The 19,235-nt window shown below is 37.5% G+C and overlaps 1 protein-coding gene across 1 annotated transcript in view; it reads left to right on the top strand.

Moving 5' to 3' along the window:
* The first annotated feature begins 252 nt into the window (after positions 1–252).
* Positions 253–19,235, top strand: part of Cby (beta catenin antagonist chibby) — a 38,326-nt gene continuing 19,343 nt past the window's right edge. Inside the window, exon 1 of the mRNA XM_090407203.1 lies at positions 253–291. The gene's annotated coding sequence lies outside the window, so the exon portion shown is untranslated. The remainder of the gene's footprint in view (positions 292–19,235) is intronic.

Genomic DNA, 19,235 nt, shown 5'->3' with positions numbered 1-19,235 from the left:
TCCTCTGAAAGATTCCTCGTAAGTGTGTAATTTCTTTCCCGCTGTCATCTCATCATCCACATTATTACTTTCAACCACTTTCTTCAAAGCTAAAAAACTACTGTGCTGAAAATGATAATAAATTAAGTTAATTTATAATACAATCTACTTTGCAAAATTGAGTATAATAATTTCCCAAATTAACAAAGTAAAGAAGGATTGTACCACTGATGAATAAAAGGTCACGAACGCTAGGTGTCGCATTTACACTACTTTTTCTGTTGGTATGTAAACAATAAAACGTTGTTTGTGGTGAGTATATTTAGTAGTGATTAAATATATTCGAATCGTATTACCTTACCGTGGCCAAATATACTAATGAAGTGTATTTCGAAAACATACATTTATTAGAATTTTGTCTTCGAATAAGCTATTTCGAAAATTATGAAATGCAAATATGTGATCTTAAACTGAATGTTGGAAAAATATCTACTGACATTCAGCTTAATAGTGTCAACACTTCCATGTATTATGGTAGGAACCTCAGTTAAATTGAATTCCGTTTATTGAAATCTACAAAAAGAAATGACTGTATGATCAATTTCATCGATAAAAAAAAAATAATGAACATGAACAGATAATACCTTAGCGTTTAAGAATTTTATCGCCCAGTGTGCGACCACTGCCCCGCTAATGGAGGCCTTAAGTGGCTTGAAAAAAAAGTTCCATGTTTGGTCTCCAGAATAGAGTTTCCGGACTTTTTAAAAAATTCCTTAGTCCAATCACGTGCAGAGGGATTTTTTATTATTTCGAAACTACAGGTTTACAAATGTTTCGTGGGTGGGTTCGACATACAATAAATAAATTAATCAAGTGAAACAGGCAAGAGACCTAAAAGCAATGCTTAAAAGTGAAGATAAAAAAAAAAAAAGTGAAAGTAAAAAAAAAATCAATTTGATCCTGCAAATACTGATCTTATGCTGACATGAATTATGTGGTACAAAACCACTGTAAAAACTTTTGTAACTCATATTTAATTTCCTTGCTGGGCACATTGGCTTTTGATGGTTTAGCTTTGTTTAACCACGTCGCCAATGATATTAGACTGGATGTAGCTTGGACTGGATCTGACCAAAGCTAAACCACCAAAAGCCAACATGCCCAGCAAGGAAATTAAATCTCTACTGGAATTAAAAAAAAACAAGAAAATAATAATCACCAAAGCTGATAAAGGGAATGTCACAGTATTGCTTAACCAAAAGGATTACACAGGTAAGCTGAAAGCTTTATTGTTAGATCGGGCTACTTACCTTCCTATCGAAGGTAAGTAGCCCGAGGAGTACAATCCCACCAACTCACAAATTAGAAAACTCCACAAGCTACTTAAGAAGGTCACTTCTTGGCCTGTGGAAATCACTAACAAATTATAGTTTGCCCACCGATTAGAGACCCTTCGACACTTCTGTGCATCTCAGAAAAAGGAGAATCCATTCCAATATTAGGGTAATCAGTCCATATGTGGGATGAGTTGTTTATTATTACCAGTCGGAAAATTAACTTCTCTTTTATGATTATTGTAGTTAACTATGTTCCTTGTATAACAGTCGGAAAATTTTACCTATAAAGCACGTGATTTCGCGTGTTGGCGACAAATTCGGACGTCCTTCATTTCTTTCTCCCCTTCAGCATGAATCGACTATTCTTGGAAAGACGCGAAGCAGGGACCTACAAACGGTGGGTGAACTATAAAACCATTTAACTCCATACTCCCCCCCCCCCATATTTATGGACTCCCAAAAATACATAAGGAAAATGTGCCGTTACATCCCATAGTGGACGGTATTGATTCCCCCACATACAAACTAGCTAAATATTTGGCCAAAGCTCTCACACTATACTGGCAGCACACCTTCACACATAAAAAACTCAGCCCACTTCAAAGCCAGCATAGAAAACATTACACTCAAACACACTGACATAATGGTCAGTTTTGATGTCTCCTCCTTATTCACAAATGTCCCACTCAAAGAATCCTTAGAGCTAATACAAGCTAAATTTCCTCCCGATATCACAGCCCTTTTTCAGTTCACAATGAACTCGGGCTATTTGGTTTGGCAAGGAAAATTCTACAAACAGATAGAGGGGACAGCCATTTCTCCACTCTCCCCACCCTTGGCCAACTTTTATATGGAGACTTTTGAAGAGAAAGCCTTTGCTATTTGGCCACATGGCTCCAATGCACTCCTCTCCTTCCTAACACATATAAACAACCAACACCCCAGAATCAAATTCACCCTGGAAGAAGAAAAAAATAACTGCCTTCCTTTCTTAGATACACTAGTCACTCGCCAGCCTGATGGAACCTTGGTTTTCTCAGTCTATAGAAAACCCACCCATACAGGCAGATACATTCACCAACAATCCCACTACCCTTCTCCTCACAACAGTATGGAGTCATTAAGACACTACACAACGGGGCTAAACTTATCTGTTCAAACGACAATGCCCTAACCACAGAACTAAACCACGTTCTCAACACTTTCTCAGCCAATGACTACTCCCCTCCCCAAAAAAAAAAAAAAATCCAAAAATATTGAAACCAGTAAACCACAACCCCCCACCCCCTCACAACAAGGATTACTCTAAATCCATCACCATACCCTATATCCTAGGCACCTCAGAAAAAATTACAAAAATCCTGAAAAAACATGACTTAACTTCTTGTTACAGACCATATAAAAATTGGCATCCCTTATCTGCTCTACTAAAGACCAACCTCCCCCCCCCCCCCAGACCTACCTGGTGTATACAGGTCCTTTGCAGCTGTAAGCTGTCCTACTTTGGCCAAACAGGCAGGACAGCCAATATCAGAATTTCAGAACACAAGGACTACATCCAGTTTCACCAATCACTCTGGTCTTGCTGACCATGCACTGGATACCTGCCATAGAATACGGTGGAAGAAAGCCATGATAGTACACCGTAGTAAATACAAGTATGAAAGGCTTTTCATGGAATCAGCTTTAGCTCTACAATCCAAACTTCAACAAATTTGGCTGCATGAGACTGCCTCAAATTTGAGAAACCTACATCAGAAGACCTTCAGCCCAGTCACCCAAGAATACCAACATTGCCTGCTAGGGGGCACCATCAGGACTTTAGGAGAAATAATAGCTTCTTGCTTCTTCCTCATTTACTGTTTGTTGTGCCTACGTGCATGTGTCTTGTTCTTAAGTTTCTTGAAAATGGCAACGTGACGTTGCCAAAATATTGAAGTATATTAAAATTTATTTTAATGTATAAACTAGCAACGTTATAATTTCCTTAAATTACTTAGTAAAAAATGCTTTTATTATTATTATTATTCAGGGCAACTCCAAGGAGTCAACAGACTCATCGAGGGAAGCCCTAACATCATGTCAAGAACAACTATTCGACATTCACACAGTATCTATCATACCTCGCCTTGAACTCATTCACTGTCATAGCACCCACAACAGACTCTGACAGCTTATTCCACTCATTCACCACTCTCCAAGTAAAAAACCTAGCTCTAACACCCCTGCTAACCACATTCTTGCCCAGCTTCCATGTATGGCTCCTAGTCCTCCCACCACCAGTCCTATACTCAAAAATATCTTCTGGATTAATCTTATAGAAATCCTTCAGTAATTTGAATGTCTCAATCACCCCTTTTCCACCTATCGACCAATTTTTGCAACCCACAAATCTTCAACCTGTTCTCATAAGGTTCATTCTACAGACCTGCTATCATCTTGGTCACTCGTCTCTGGATCCTCTCCAACTCCTCCCCATCAAGAAGAAACCCTGGTGCCCATATATGGGCACAGTAGTCTAGATGAAGTCTTATCAAGGCTCGATACAGAGGAACAATAACTTGTTTGTCTCTGCTTGTTAAAGTATTTTTCAGAAGCCAAGTGATTTGATGAGCTGATTTAGCCACTTTTGCAATGTGCCTCCTAAACTTTAATTCCCAATCCACCAACACTCCCAAATCCCTGCCCTCATCAATCTCCTGGAGTACGGTTCCACCAATGTGATATACTGCTGCTAATCTTTTCACCCCAAAATGCATAACCTTACACTTTGCCACATTAAATTGACATCCATTTTCCCTAGCCCGGTCCTCCAAACTATCCAAATCATCCTGCAAAATTTTGACATCCTGTGCACTCACAATTGCTCTACCCAACTTTGCATCATCAGCAAACAAGTGAAGACTTCCTCTCAGATCCTTTCCTATATCGTTAATGAACAAATTGAAAAGTAGTGGTCCAAGAACAGAACCCTGTAGCACACCACTAGTCACAAGCCATCTTTTGGACTCAACTCCTGAATAAATCACTCTCTGGTATCTCTCCATCTCTTATCCATCTCACCATCCCTATATCCATCCCAGTTTGCTAATTAGAGTTCCATGTGGTATCCTGTCAAAGGCCTTGGCAAGGTCCAGTAGAATCACTGTAAACCTATTACCCTTATCCAGTTCAGCCGTCGCTGTGTTATAAAACATGAGCAAGTTACTGAGGCATGATCTACCCTTCACAAAACCATGTTGTCCCCCATACAGTATCCCATTTTTTCATCTATCCAATCCTGTATTCTTTTCTTGACTAATTTCTCCAAGACCTTGACAATGATTCCTGATATGCTAATCGGTCGGTAATTTACAACAGTAGTCTTGGAACCTCCTTTATGCAGTGGAACTATTTTCCCCTTTTTCCACCCCCTCGGGACTAACCCAGACCCAAGATTCAAATTAAACAAAATGGTCAAGGGTACTGACAATTCTTTAGCCGCTTCACGTACGACAGGAGCTGGTATACCATCCAATCCCACAGATGTATCGACATTGAGGTTTTGCAATAGACTACTCACCTCCACTTCATTCACCACAATTCCCGTATAATCTATTGGTTATTCATTCATTTCTGCAATGTCACCACCTGGATGATATATTCTTGCAAAGTGCTCGTTCAGTAACTCAACTATATCAACTGATTCGGTTACCTCCCTACCATCAGCATTCTTTAAAATCATTCTGCCATATACATTTTTTCTTTTACTTGCAATATATCGAAAAAACTGTTTAGGATTCTCTTTAGCCTGCATGGTCAATGTTCTTTCGTAATCCTTTTTTGCTTTTCTTACTACACTTGTTATCCTTCTGGCCTCCGCTTTATACTGTTCATGTGGCTGCCGGTCACCTTTCTCCTTAAATTCCTTCTGTTGTTGTTTCTTTTTTTGCAGCTCAAGCTTAATGGTGTTATTCATCCATTTAACCCCTACTTGATTTATTATTCAGACTCTAGGTATACAGTCAGCCATTGCTTCATGCAAACACTTCTTAACTGCCTCCCATGCACTATCAACTTCTAGCCCGTGCAGTTGTACATGCCATGGCACTGAACCAATCAAACTCCGAAGCTTATCATACTTACCAGCCCAATAATTCCACATGTACCCTGTCTTAATTGTAAATTCCACATCTTTAGCCACCTCCCAAGTCAAGACCCTATGATCACTCTCACCAATGGGTGGCGATGTGGTCATATTAGTTACAGCCAAATCCTCAGATGCAGTTACTAGGTCAAGCACTCTCGGACCCCTAGTATTTTCCATTACATGCTGTCGCAGATAGTTATCCCTTAATAACCGCATAAAATCCAATTCCTTCCTCCCATGTGTCCTCTCCTCACTCCAATCAATGCTACCATAGTTGAAATCACCTATAATAATTACCCTCCTTCCACTCATTTCTTCTATTTGCTTGTGCATACTATCTCCACCATGTTTTCCATCACCTGGTCTATAGCAGCACCCAATTGTATATTTTGTTCTGCTAGCTGCAATCTCACACCAAATGGCCTCAATGTGCTCTTTTCTCTATCCTTCAATTCAACTTCTATTCTCCTTGGCTGCAGCTCATCAGCTATTGTCAACAATACTCCTCCCCCCATTTTATTCTCCCTGTCATTCCTGAACACACTATACCCATCACATTCAATCCCACTGGCTATGTTATCTACAGTCAGCCATGTTTCACTAATGCCAATAACCTGTGGTCTGGAAGTGCCAACCAAGGCCAAAAATTCTACCTTCTTGTTCCTAATACTCCTAGCATTAGTGTACATGAATTGCAGACCCCCGTTAGCTCCATCCCTACCTTGGTGCCTTATACTAACTATCCCATTCTGATTTGTTGTCCTTATTTGCTCGGGCATATTATACTCATTCATATACTCAACTGCCTCGCTAAGGTCTGCATATCTACTCCTCCCCCCCCCTTAATAAATCTAGTTTCCCCGATTCTGCACGTCCACTTCATTCAACAACACTTTTTCAAGTCTCCTTACACCGAATCCATTCAAATGCAAACCATCCATCTTATATAGATCCTTTCACCCATCAAACTCACTCCACATGTCCACAAATTCCACACCACTCATCATGCATAACCCATGCAAAAATTGCAAAGGCCATAATTGCAAAAGTCATTTGCAATTATGGCCGTCCTTCTAAACACTTCACTGTCATACTGCGGCAAAAGACTAATCATCCTAACTCTCTCACTCTTTTCTTTTGCTACCTCAAACAATTCATTCAGGTCCTCTATCATTTCCATTTTATCTCCTTTTAAATCATTCATACCTGCCACAACTATCATTTCTTTCACCCCTTCCTTTTGCTCTCTAATAGACTCAATTATGTCCCTGATGGTCGCACCAGGTTGGTATGATTTTGTCAAATCCTCTGCTAACACACCTCTTACTAACGAATCTCCATATAGCACTCGCTCCTTCATTTTGTTTACATTCACAAACATACTCTTATTTTTCCTATCATACTTTTTATTATTGGCCGGTACACTTGGTAGACATTTGTGCATATGCTCTAGCTGCCGCTTTGCCCTATGTATCGCTCCGCTCAACAATTTGGGTGTGTTCTCACTCGTTGCATCTATCTCATCTTTTTTATTATCTGTTAATAAAATTTTATTAACAGATAATAAAAATTATCTATAATAAAAAATAAAGGTAATAATTATTATCTGTCACAGGTTAAAAACCTGTGACATGTGGACGAACTGATGCCAATGTCAACAAATTACAGGGGCATATTTGTTTAAAATGTCTGCTGTCTAGACGGCACAGTCATTTGAACTTGTGAGTACAGTGATGGATTTTTGTAGGTTTGCAGATTAAGAGAAATATATATCATTAGTGGTTTTAGGGCATTATGCCTCAGAATGTCACTGTAGAAGTTAAAGTGGAACTGCACATTTGTTTAAATTTGAAATGGCACATGAAATGGTAGTGCCACTGTCAAAGGACAACGAGGAATAGGCATTTAGGTTACTCTTATAGAAATATTTAGCATGCAACATACACTATCTTTTAACAAAGACATTCTCACAATAATGAAATTCACAAATATCAAATTAAGAGTTTGTAACTTGTGAATTTCACTATTATGACCACAAGCTACTGCACACATTGATCTGAGACTGTAAACTTGCGCACAAAATGTTTTTCATGTACACATTAGCTAGCAAAAATTAAAGGGAATATTGATTATCATCATTTACACACACATACCATCTCTCTTAAAAGTTTTTCCACTTGGTTATGAATAGGTAAATGAAAGATGCCAACAAGAAATTATATTTTTGTTTAATCCTTTATCCATATGTAAGCAAACAAAGTTTGGTCAGAGTCTTGTCTAACTGAAAGGTTATCCTTTTCCCATCTCCATAGGAACAAAATAGAGGATTCTGGATGGCCTGTTTTTCCAACAGTGACTTGTGGATGTGCAACTTGGAACCTAAAGAGGTCTGATAGGAAAAGGATAGCTGTTTTTGAGATGTGGTGTTACAGAAGGCTGTTGAGGATATCCCATACTGAAAGGTGGACAAATGGATAGGTGCTAGAAAGGATAGGTGGAACTTTAAGTTTCCTTAAGGATATTGACAAAATAAAATTTGGAACAATTTGGACACGTTGAAAGGATAGAAGAGGGGGAGACTTCTAAAGCAGTAATAGAAAGTAAAGTTCCTGGAAAAAGAGGAAGGGTAAAACATCAATGAGATGGATGGATGGATGGTGTGTCTGAAGTGACTGATCTTCAGAAAGTTGAAGCCTCTGGAAAAACATACATCTTTTCACTGGAGATGAACAGATGTCCAGTGAATAGATGAATGGATGAGAAATTATATTCTGGTTGAATATTTTATCTGAGTGTAAGTAAACAAAGTTTGCAAGTATCTTCATGACTAGGCTACTTGTATATAGGTGCTAATAACTTTGTATTAATTGCCTTAGTATTCAATAATGCAAAGCACACATTATATACATCCTTTTGGGTGTGTATATAATTCTATGCATTATGGGAAAGGCTACATATTAAATCAATTTTGACCTTTATTGAAGTACTATTAAACTCAGGGTACCTTTCCTAAAACTCTGAGTTTTAGGAGAGGTACCCTGACTTTACATCTCACTGAGTGACCCAAAAGGTCACTACTGCTAAACTCATTACTCCTGACCTGAATTATTCCAGGACAGGAAACTCAGTGATAGGCAAACACCTGCCACCAAGCAAAATCACTCTACCAAGAAGCAAGCCCAAAGATGAGCATTATTATAAGTCATCGGCGAAAGACAGAAGAGATACTAAGGTTGAAGTAATGCAAAAGTCATATATTTCCCATATACAACTAGCGAAAGGTGTAACACTTTATTATTCAGGATTAGAGCTAGTTGATTAATCTTGTTGAAAGAATTTTCACTTGGCTATAAATTAACTTAAAGATGCCAAGAAAAATTCTTGTTTAATTCTTTGACCAAGTGTAAGCAAACAACAAAGTATCCAGAGTATTTTAATAATAAGGTGTATAATAATACTTGTATGTGGGAAATTTAGGATGATCCAAAAGTCATACACATCATAAAATAAACTTGAAGTTTTCAGTATTAGTGACAAACTTTATAGAACTAAATTCTGTATCTTTACAAAGGCAAAATAAATAAATAAATAAATAACATTACTAAAGCAAATATTCAAAATGGCTGCCTCATTCTTGAATGCAGGCACATGATCTTTTTACCAAATTGGAGGCAATTCTTTGAAGCATGGAATTACTGATTGCTTCAGTGATGTTCATCTTCATGGGATTACCTTTCAAGTAATCCTCTAAGAAGAAAGCTGAAGGTGATAAATCTGGCAATCTTGTTGCCATAGTCCTTTAGAAATCAGTCTGTCACCAAAAAACTGCTGCAAAAATTTTGTTTCATTTGATGTATGGCAAGTGTGTCCTACTGAAAACAGCAATCACTTTCTTCAGTCTCAAGGAGAGCCACGAACTGGGTGATGATGTCTTGTTACAGTGCACTATTCAATATCATCTGGAAAACATGAGGATTTTCCAGTGACCAAATTCTGTTATTTTGGTTATTGACACATCCACTTAAGTGAACCACACTTTGTCACTAAAAAAAACATTGTCCAGCTTGTGAACTCCATTTTCTTCAACAAATGATTAAAATCACCTACAGTACACAACACATTTTTCCATATCCAGTGGCTTCAATTCCTGAATTGAGTGAACATAGCATGGACGAAGCTTTGTTTGGTAGCTCCAAGTACTGACATATGTCTGTGCTGAGTGTTTTCTAAGACTCTCTGAAGGTGAACCATGCAACATGTCATATATATAGTGCAGTCACTTTAGCCTCAGTGAAAATGGATTCTATCCCATTGTTTGTTTGTTTCCAACTGATCCAGTTTCCCGAAAGTGTTTGATTAATCTTGTATTTGTTGAATTTTGAGAACAACAGAGTTGGGGAGGAGTTTCTGATGAAACTCCTCCACAACATTTGCATAAGAATGACAGGCAAAATGACATTCCAAAATAACAACTTGTTGCTCTGGGAAAGTACCATTTTGCTTTCCTCATAAACAAAACTATGCAATGGACTCCCAATATCTGACATGTGGCAGACAAATTAAATGAAGGTGGCTAATAGGCCTAGGGTGCCATCTATAGTTGAAACATTTTGATGCGGCTCAGCTTCAACTTTGATGTGTGCCACTTTTGGACAACCCTGTATATGACCTTCTGCATTACTTTGACCTTGGTATATCTTCTGGGTCTGGCTCCCACTGATAAAACCTCATGAAAGTCGAAACCTGGGTAGTGGCCCTTCCCATTATGTATAGCATTATATAGTTACAACTCAAATATATACTATGTATTTATAATATAATGTGATCTAACCTGATATAATGTCTCATTTATATCTCACCATATAACTGTAGTGTTTTGAATATCTTTTCTCTTGGCTCCTTGTCATATGCCTTTTCCAAATCTGCAAAACTTAAATACATATCCTTATTATATGCCTGTGACTTCATTTAGAATATGTAGTATTTAAATTCATCTATTTCATTCACTTCTAGTCCTCAATCCTTTAGAAATAAAATCAGCTTTACCTGAAATACCTGAATAAGTTATCATTAAACAGCTGTGCGATGTTATCTGCATTAGCCTTCTATCAAGGTCATTCTTCCATAATCATTTCTCCTTCTACTGGCCATATAATGAAAGAACATACTGAGGTTTTATTATTATCTTCTCGACATCCACGTAGTCACAAGACTCATCATGGGAGATCAATGCTAGTCAATACAAAGTTTATCATACCACTCCTGCAACTCATACACTATTTTCACTTTCACTATTCTCTCAGGCAGTGCATTCTATACTTCTACTTCTCTCCATGCAAAAAACTTTCCCTTTTACTCACTACTTCCTTTTTTAACTTCCAGGGATGGCTCCTTGTCCTTGTTCCTTTCCCTCATTTTGTCATCCGAATGTCTCAATCACATCCCCCCCTCCACTTGGTCTTTTATCCACTAAACTCTGCAGTCTGCATTCCCTCAATATATCCTCATTTATCAACATTGTATAATTCTAATATAATTTTTGTTATCCATCTCTGCACCCTCTCCAAGGTACTTCATTCTCTTCAAATCCAGATCTGAGCACAGAAATCCAGATGTGGCCTGATCATAGCTTTATACAATTGGACCACCACACTTTTATCTCTCATGGTCAATGCCCTCCTCAGTATTGAAGCAATTGTCTGAGATGTCTCTACAACCTTTGCAATATGTGCTCCAAACTTTAAATTTCTATCTGTAATCACCCCAAGATCCCTTGCTTCCTACACTTCTTATATAACTCCAACAAGTGAGTATAGGGTATCCCATCTGTGGATCCCAAATTTCAAAACTTTACATTTAGTTGTATTAAACTGATATCCTCCTTCATTGCTTACCTTTCCAGAAGGTAGGCAATGAAGAGAAGATTTGAAAAGCCAAAACATCAGAACTATTACTAATAACCCTCCCTGCAAAACACAGTTCTGCCTTATTTCCCACAAAAAAGAAACCATGTTATTCCAAATTTACCTTTGACAACACCAAAATTTCTAGGCAAGAGATCTCTCTTCTTGGGATTACCTTGACATCAAGATTCTCTTGGCATAAACACATTACAACCATTGCCTCCTTGGCATCATCCAAAAAATTAGGATTCCTCTTTTGTTAAAGGCATTACTTTACCCACTCTATTAATTCTGTACAAATCACAAATCTGCCCAACCATCGAGCACTGCTCACACACCTGGGGAAGTTCCCCTAAGAGCTCCCTAAAAATACTCAGCACAGTACATAGAGAGTAGTCAGACTAATTAATGAATCATCTCTTACCAACTCACTCCAATCACACACACACAGGCATCTATTATCTACTGCATGCATCGTCTATAAATATTTCCATGGTAAATGTTTATCAAACTATCATCAATAATCCCCCCCCTCTCTCTCTCTCTCTCTCTACCAAACCCATCAAAATATGTGCAGCTACCACCCAACATTCCTATACAGTCAAACTCCATACTCATGAAACAAGTTTCTCTTCCACCTCCTTCATATCTACTGTTGCTGTATTCTGGAACAGCTTTCCTTCCCGTGTGTTTTCCATTGTATTCCCAAGGAATACAATGCATCATCATCATCAAAGTCCTGATATGTATCCTCAGGACTGTACAGAGTAATTATGATAGTACTTATCCTGTACTATCATGAACACATTACTAACTTCTGATCAACAAATTTCCTCCCAATTAATTTGTTATCTGTCAAGATTCCAATATTATGAGATCTTATATTTCTTATAAGTCTTTTAAGGTGCTTTTTACTGTATCAATCCATCTACATCTTAGTCTTCCCCTGGGTCTTTTCCCTTCCAAACTGGCAAAGAGCACTTGTTTTGCTTTCCTCTCCTGTTCTGTTTCATGTCCTCTCGTGACCATACCACCTGAGATTAGCTCTATTAACACATTCCTGAATGCTAACCATGGCAGATTTTTTCCTAATATCCTCATTTTTAATGTGATACTACCATTGATGCCATCTGTTCACTCCACCAATCTTTCTCAGAACTAGAGACCTCATATCGGAGGTCTTCAGTCTTTGATCAGGTGTTTTATTTCTAACCAATCGCTCAGATTGGTAAGTTAAAATTGGTTTGAATACAATGCACAGGCCTTCAAATTCAATGTGAACAAGTTCCTCATTTCCCAGTTCTCTTCACATACATGGTCCAACTTACTATTGGTTGACCAACCAACCTCTGATGTATGGGACGAACATTATTAAAAAAAAAATAATAATAATAATAAAACGAATATCTCCCTTTAGTCCTGTGACAATATCATTGACATAAAGATAGATTGAACAGAAATGATCACAGTATTGCATTCTGTGGAACTCCACTTGTAACTCCCTACTCCTTTGATACTGCTCTCCCATATACAATTCTGATATCCAGACACATATGTTGTTACTTAAAAACCAACTTTCATGTGGTACCCTGTCAAATGCCTTTGAAAAATCCAACAAAATGACAGTGTATGCCTTATTAAAACTTACTAAAGATTACTAAAACAAATCCATTCTGGCCTGCATAAATAATATTGCTCTCATCTGCCCAATTCTCTATACAAGTTCTTACCAATTTCTCCTAAATCTTAACAACTACAGAAGAAATATAAACAGACCTATAGTTTAATTGGCGTGTTCCATTCTGCTACCACATTTATGCAATGGTCACAACTATCTTACTCTCCTTCCCCTCTCCAGGAACTTGTCCTGTTGCAAAACTTTTATTAAACAGCCAAGTTAATAGTATGGTGAGTTCCACTGCACATTCCCTTAAACACTTGGTAAAATTCCATCTAGTCCTTACTGACATTTACCATACTCAATATTTGGAATACATCCTCTTCATTCACTTCTGACACTTCACCACTCTTATCCATCTAGGATATAACCTGCTGTACCAGAATGAGACATTCTAATAAAGCAATCATTAAATAACTCAACTATGTCTCTGCATTGGCCACCTGCGTTCCATCTCCATCCAGTAAGGTAATCCATCCGCTACCATTTTTCCTCCTACTCACCACATAGTGAAGAAACTCTTTGGGATTCTGAATAGTGCAGTGCTAGTCTCCTCTCATATTCTAATTTTTCTCTCTCTCTCCTTACAGTATTCACTTTCCTATCCTTAACCTCATATTCCTCATGTAGCTGTTCTCAGCTTCTCTCTTTATATGTCTTCCATAATTTCTTTTTAATCTTTAATTCCTCTTTTATTTCTCCTGTCATCCATCACTTGAGGTATAAAGTCTGCTGTTGCTGTCAACAAATGTTTTTTTTTCCCACTGTCTACATTTCATGCACACATGCAATTCTGGTCCCTCGCCTGCCACATTTTTAAACAATGGCATGTGTATAAGACACATGCATAGCAAGCTACAAAATCATGTTAGAACTGGCAGCTGCCAGTTCTAACATGATTATGTGATCAGGAAATATGGTTTATCCCTTCTCACAAATCATTTCTTTCAACACATCTATATCTCTTTCACATCTGTCTGAAAGCCTGAGTAGTAGTAAAATTTCTTCCAATTCCTTTGGTGCTTTCTTCATGCTTTGCAAGAACTTACTGATGATAACCTCTTTCACAGTTGATGATGATGCATATTTGTTTGCACTCTATATGGGTGCACAATCTCTCGAATCATTCATAACGTGCGACCATAGAATAATTTATTTCACATCTTATGCTACGCACATTATATATCTTATTGTAGTCTTGTACAGAGGTGGCAGAGTTTTTTTCTCATGAAACTCATAGATTTTTTGTCTGCAAAACAGATAAACTGGGCAGAAGAACACATGTAATTCTGGCCACATATCCTTGGTTACTTTATGGCTGTAATTCTGAGATGACAACATAACTGTTGCATGAGATCAAATGAAAAACTGAAGATTTGTTCTTTCTCTCTAATTAATTAGAAATAGATATCTAAGTAATACAAGGTGTGGCTCAAAAGTTTTGAGACAATTATTATAAAACAATTAATAAAAATACCATGCTAATTACTGAAATTGAAATTCTTGTTAAAAGGTCATCATTTCCAACCACTAAAGTAAATTCCGAGTGTAGTTACAAGGGAGCTGAACGGCATTCCGAAAATGATGTTTCTGGATGGCATCAGAAAACCCAAAATCCAGAAACATCGTTTCTGGATTTTGGGTTTTTGGATTTTAACCTAAACTTCAAAATAGACTCTTCCTTGACTGAGGCATTTGTGTGCACACATTCAGACAGTTTGCTGATGCCATCCAGAAACATCGTTTTCGGAATGCTGTTCAGCTCCCCTTGTAACTACTCTCGGAATTTACTTTAGTGCTTGGAAATGATGACCTTTTAACAAGAATTTCAATTTCAGGAATAGAAAATAATTTGTTGGAGCAGTGGTGAGTAGGGTTGATTGGTGAATGACAGTGACTTTCCTGCTTGCCAAAAATTGCTTCACAACTTCAGCATTGTGTAAAGGTGCATTGTTGGGAAGCAGGAAGCAATCGTTAAATTCGTATAATGCTGGTCTTTCTCGGTTCATTCTTTGCAGGAGGCATGCAAAATTTCTTTACAAAATTCTGCATTAATGTCAACTTTTGAAAATTAGGAATAAACTTGCAGCGAATAACTTCTTCCATGTCAGCTGTTTACTCAGTTTTTGAAAACACAGTTTCTTGGATTTTGTTGAATTTTTTTTTCCATTCTGCACTATGTTACTTCATTGCAGGATCATACACAAAACACTATGTTTTGTCACCAGTAACAATTTTGGTCCAAAAAAAGATCTATCATCTTCTGCCATTCCTTACACATAATTTCATCACTACTCTGCTTCTTCATTGCATCAGTTACAATGCATAAAAAATCTTCACTTACAAAATGCTTGGTAACTCAACAACTGTCAAACAAAGGCTGCTGACACTTGGTTACATGATAGTGAAAGGTTTGCTACAAATATTTCAAGTGTTGGCCAACAGATATGGCACTCAAAATGACCTTGTGGTAATATTGGTCTCAAAACGTTTGAGCTGCACCGTGTACATAAATATCCAAAAAGTGGATCAGAATTTGATAGTGCATGAGATATGCACTCTGAAACAATACATTGAGTGTGCCTATATGTTTAATATTTATTTTATGGCATGGTATCTTATGGGTTTAGTGCTTTGCTCTCAAAGTATATACTTATCACTAATAGGTATTATTATTATTATTATTATCCCAAAACCCATGCAGTCAAAGACTTATCTAGGAAGTCCTTTTATCATACACCTAGCTCATCATACTGTGCCTTAAACACACCCAAATTATCTGCAGACAAAACACTCTCAGGCAAGACATTCCAATCATTCACAACTCTGCGTGCAAAATACTGCTTCTCACACCCCTGCTCACACCCTCCTTACACCACTTCCATGGATGACCTCTTGTTCTTCCCAGATCTCTCACTGTTTTCTGAAGGACCTCTTCAAATTGATCCTATAACAACCCCTTACTAACTTGTAGGTCTCTATCATATCTCCCCTCTTCCTCCTATCCACTAGACTCTGTAAATTGCATCTTCTCAACCTTTCCTCATATTCGACATTCCAGAGGTCCTTAGTCAGTCACCTCTGAATCCTTTCCACCATCTCTTCATCCTTTTGAAAATCAGGTAACCAAATCTTTGATTAGGCCACACATGGACTACTGTGCACAGTAGTCCATGTGTGGCCTAATCAAAGCCTTATATCAGCGTTTCCCAAACTTTTCCTACGATGGAACACTTCACAAATCCTGAAATTTTCATGGAACACCTTGGTTATTTTGTGATGTATTAATTAATAATCAATTGTTAATTTAGCTGATTTTTTATTATTAATTAATAATTAATTAAACATCGATTAAACATAAATGTCATTAAATTAATTTGTGCAGATTTTCATTGACATATCCATTCTGATCACCAAAAATTTATAATATTATTATAAGTACTTACAAGTGAATGCAGACTTGGTGTGCTGGTAGTTTTCTCCTCCTTTTGTACATCCTGGAGATAGCTTTGTAGGCTGGTGGTGGATGACTCACTATCTGTTGTGTCATAAACACCTTCAATAAGAGATTTCTTAATACCAAAATTAAACAAAGTCCCTTGTCTCTTATTCATATTAAAATTTAAATCTGCAGGCCTATTACTTTTAAAAAATCACGGCGATACAGTTTCGAAACTTTCACCCTACAATACGAACTTGTGAAGAAAGTATTCAGTATTATTAGATTTGAGAACTGGATATAGACTACCTTGATCTTCAATTTTAGTGAAAAAATTTTCTTTATACTTCCTTGCTGATTGGTCACTAACATTTGCAACACAGATGTTATTTCATTCAGTTTTGAGAACAGAGGATACGCCACCCATTGTTATAATCGGCTTGCAGGCAATTTTTATGTTTGGTCATAAACAGCGGTATTCTCTTTCCTAATTGTTGAAAGATTTCTATGTGTGAAAATTAACGATAATTCATGAATATTTCCATGTTTAAAAATATGCCACTTGGTCACTGACATTTGCTACAGATGTCATTTCCTTCAGTTTTGAGAACAGAGGATATGCTACCCATTGTTATAGTCTGCTTGCAGGCAATTTTTATGACTGGTCATAAACAGCAGTATTCCCTCTCCCAAATGTTGAAAGGTTTCGAATTGTGAAAATTAATGATACACAGATGTTATTAGGCATTCTGGGTCTGAGCTTTTCGACATATTCATGAATATTATTCTCCTCAGAATATTTCCACTATAAAATATTTATTCATGAAAAATGCTTAGAAAACTAAAATGACAAATTCCAGGAGAACTTCTTGCGGAACACAGTTTGGAAATCCTGCCTTATACAATTAAACAAGCATCTCCCTACTTCTACAAGTCAGTGTGTCCCCTAAATTTCAGATCCTTATCCACTATCATCCCAAGATATCTTATTTCCTCCACCTCCAACAATATATCCCCCACCAAGCATAAATTCTATATCCCATCTTTGTTTCTCAAATTTTAAAACCTTGCATTTTGCAACATTGAACTTGTATCCCCATTCCCTTGCCCATTCACTCAATTTATTCAAGTCTTCTTGTAAGGCCACAATATCTTCTCTACTCTTCATAGTTCATCCCAACTTTGCATCATCTGCAAACAACTGAATATCTCCATTCAAATCTTTGCCAATATCATTGACATACAAGTTAAGTAATGGCACTAAAACAGACTCCTGAGGTACACCACTAGTGACTTTCCTCTTCTGGGATATTGCTCCCCCATACACAACTTGCTGATACGTATCAGATGGCCATTCATCAATCCAATGCACTAATCTAATATCCAACCCCATCTGTTGTAGTCTAATTATCAACTTATCGTCCAGTAATCTATCAAAAGCCTTTGTGAAATCTAAGTATATTACTGTTTATCCCTCTTCTCTGTCCATTTAGTAATCTAAGTAGATTACTAAAACATGACCACCCTTTAGCAAATCCATGCTGTCCATCAAAGATAATACCATTGTTGTCAATCCAATTCTGGATCCTAGTTCTCACCAGCTTCTTCAACAACAACATCTGACACACAGATAATCCTATAATTTGATGCTTGAGTTCTATCACTTCCCTTATGAAGCAACGCAATCTTGCCTTCCTTCCACTCCTTTGGAACTTGACCCAAAGTCAAGTTCCAAAGGAGTGGAAATCTAACCTAACCTTGGTTGGAGTTGACATCCAACCAAGCAGATGTCAACTCCCTGGCACATTTCTTCAAAATATGTGGTAATATATTATCAAGTCCCACAGCTCTCAACTCCCCGTACACCTCTTGCTCAATTACAGTCAGTCTCTCTTCCCCATCATCAGCTGTGCTCAATCTCTCCATGATGTCACATTCACAAGAATGAAAGACCTTTATGAACTGTTCATTGAGTATCTCCACTATATCTTCCGCACCAGGTGTCCTTATACCGGTTTCTCTAATCAGTGTCATCCTTTTATAATCATTCTTTTTTTGCTGGCTACATATTGAAAGAACTCCCTAGGATTCTTTTTGGCATCATTAGCTAGCTGCTGCTCATACCTCACTTTTGCTACCCTTACCAACCAAGTCACCCTCCTTGCCTGGTCTTTGTTTGTAATCTTCATGGAATTGATTATTACCACTTCTCTTATGTTGCCTCCATAATGCCCTTTTTCTCTTTATCGCATGCTTATTTCATCTTTCATTCATTCATCCATTTTACATTTACTTTATTTAGCCTTCTGACCCTTGGAATACATTTAGACATTGCTTCTACTTGATAGTTCTTATATATCCCCCAAGCTGCATTGATCTCTTTTCCAGCTAACTCCTCATTCCATGCTATACCTGCAAGCCATCTCTTGAGCTCTTCATAATCACCAGCCTTGTATTTCCACATATACCCTTTTCTCACAGAGGTCCTGTCACTGCTGGCAACCACCCAGGTAATCACTTCATGGTCACTCTCACCAGTTGGAGGGTGATTGGACACCTCATTTATAATTACATCCTCTGATGAGATGATCAAATCCAAGACCCTCAGTCCTTGTGTGTCCTCTGTTATATACTGTCTGAGGTTGTTGTTCCTCAAAAACTCAAGAAACTCATTTTCTTTGCTTCCAGTTTCTGTCTCATCATCCCAGTCTATATTGCCATAATTAAAATTGCTCATAATGATCATCCTTTTCTTATTTGCTTGGCTAAT

Source organism: Typopeltis vanoorti, chromosome 17, assembly GCF_054136105.1.
Source record: "Typopeltis vanoorti isolate ZY-2024b chromosome 17, IOZ_Tvanoo_1.0, whole genome shotgun sequence".
Taxonomy (NCBI): Eukaryota; Metazoa; Arthropoda; class Arachnida; order Uropygi; family Thelyphonidae; genus Typopeltis; species Typopeltis vanoorti.
Note: the sequence above shows the minus strand (reverse complement) of the source record. Positions and strands in the feature narration are given on the sequence as shown.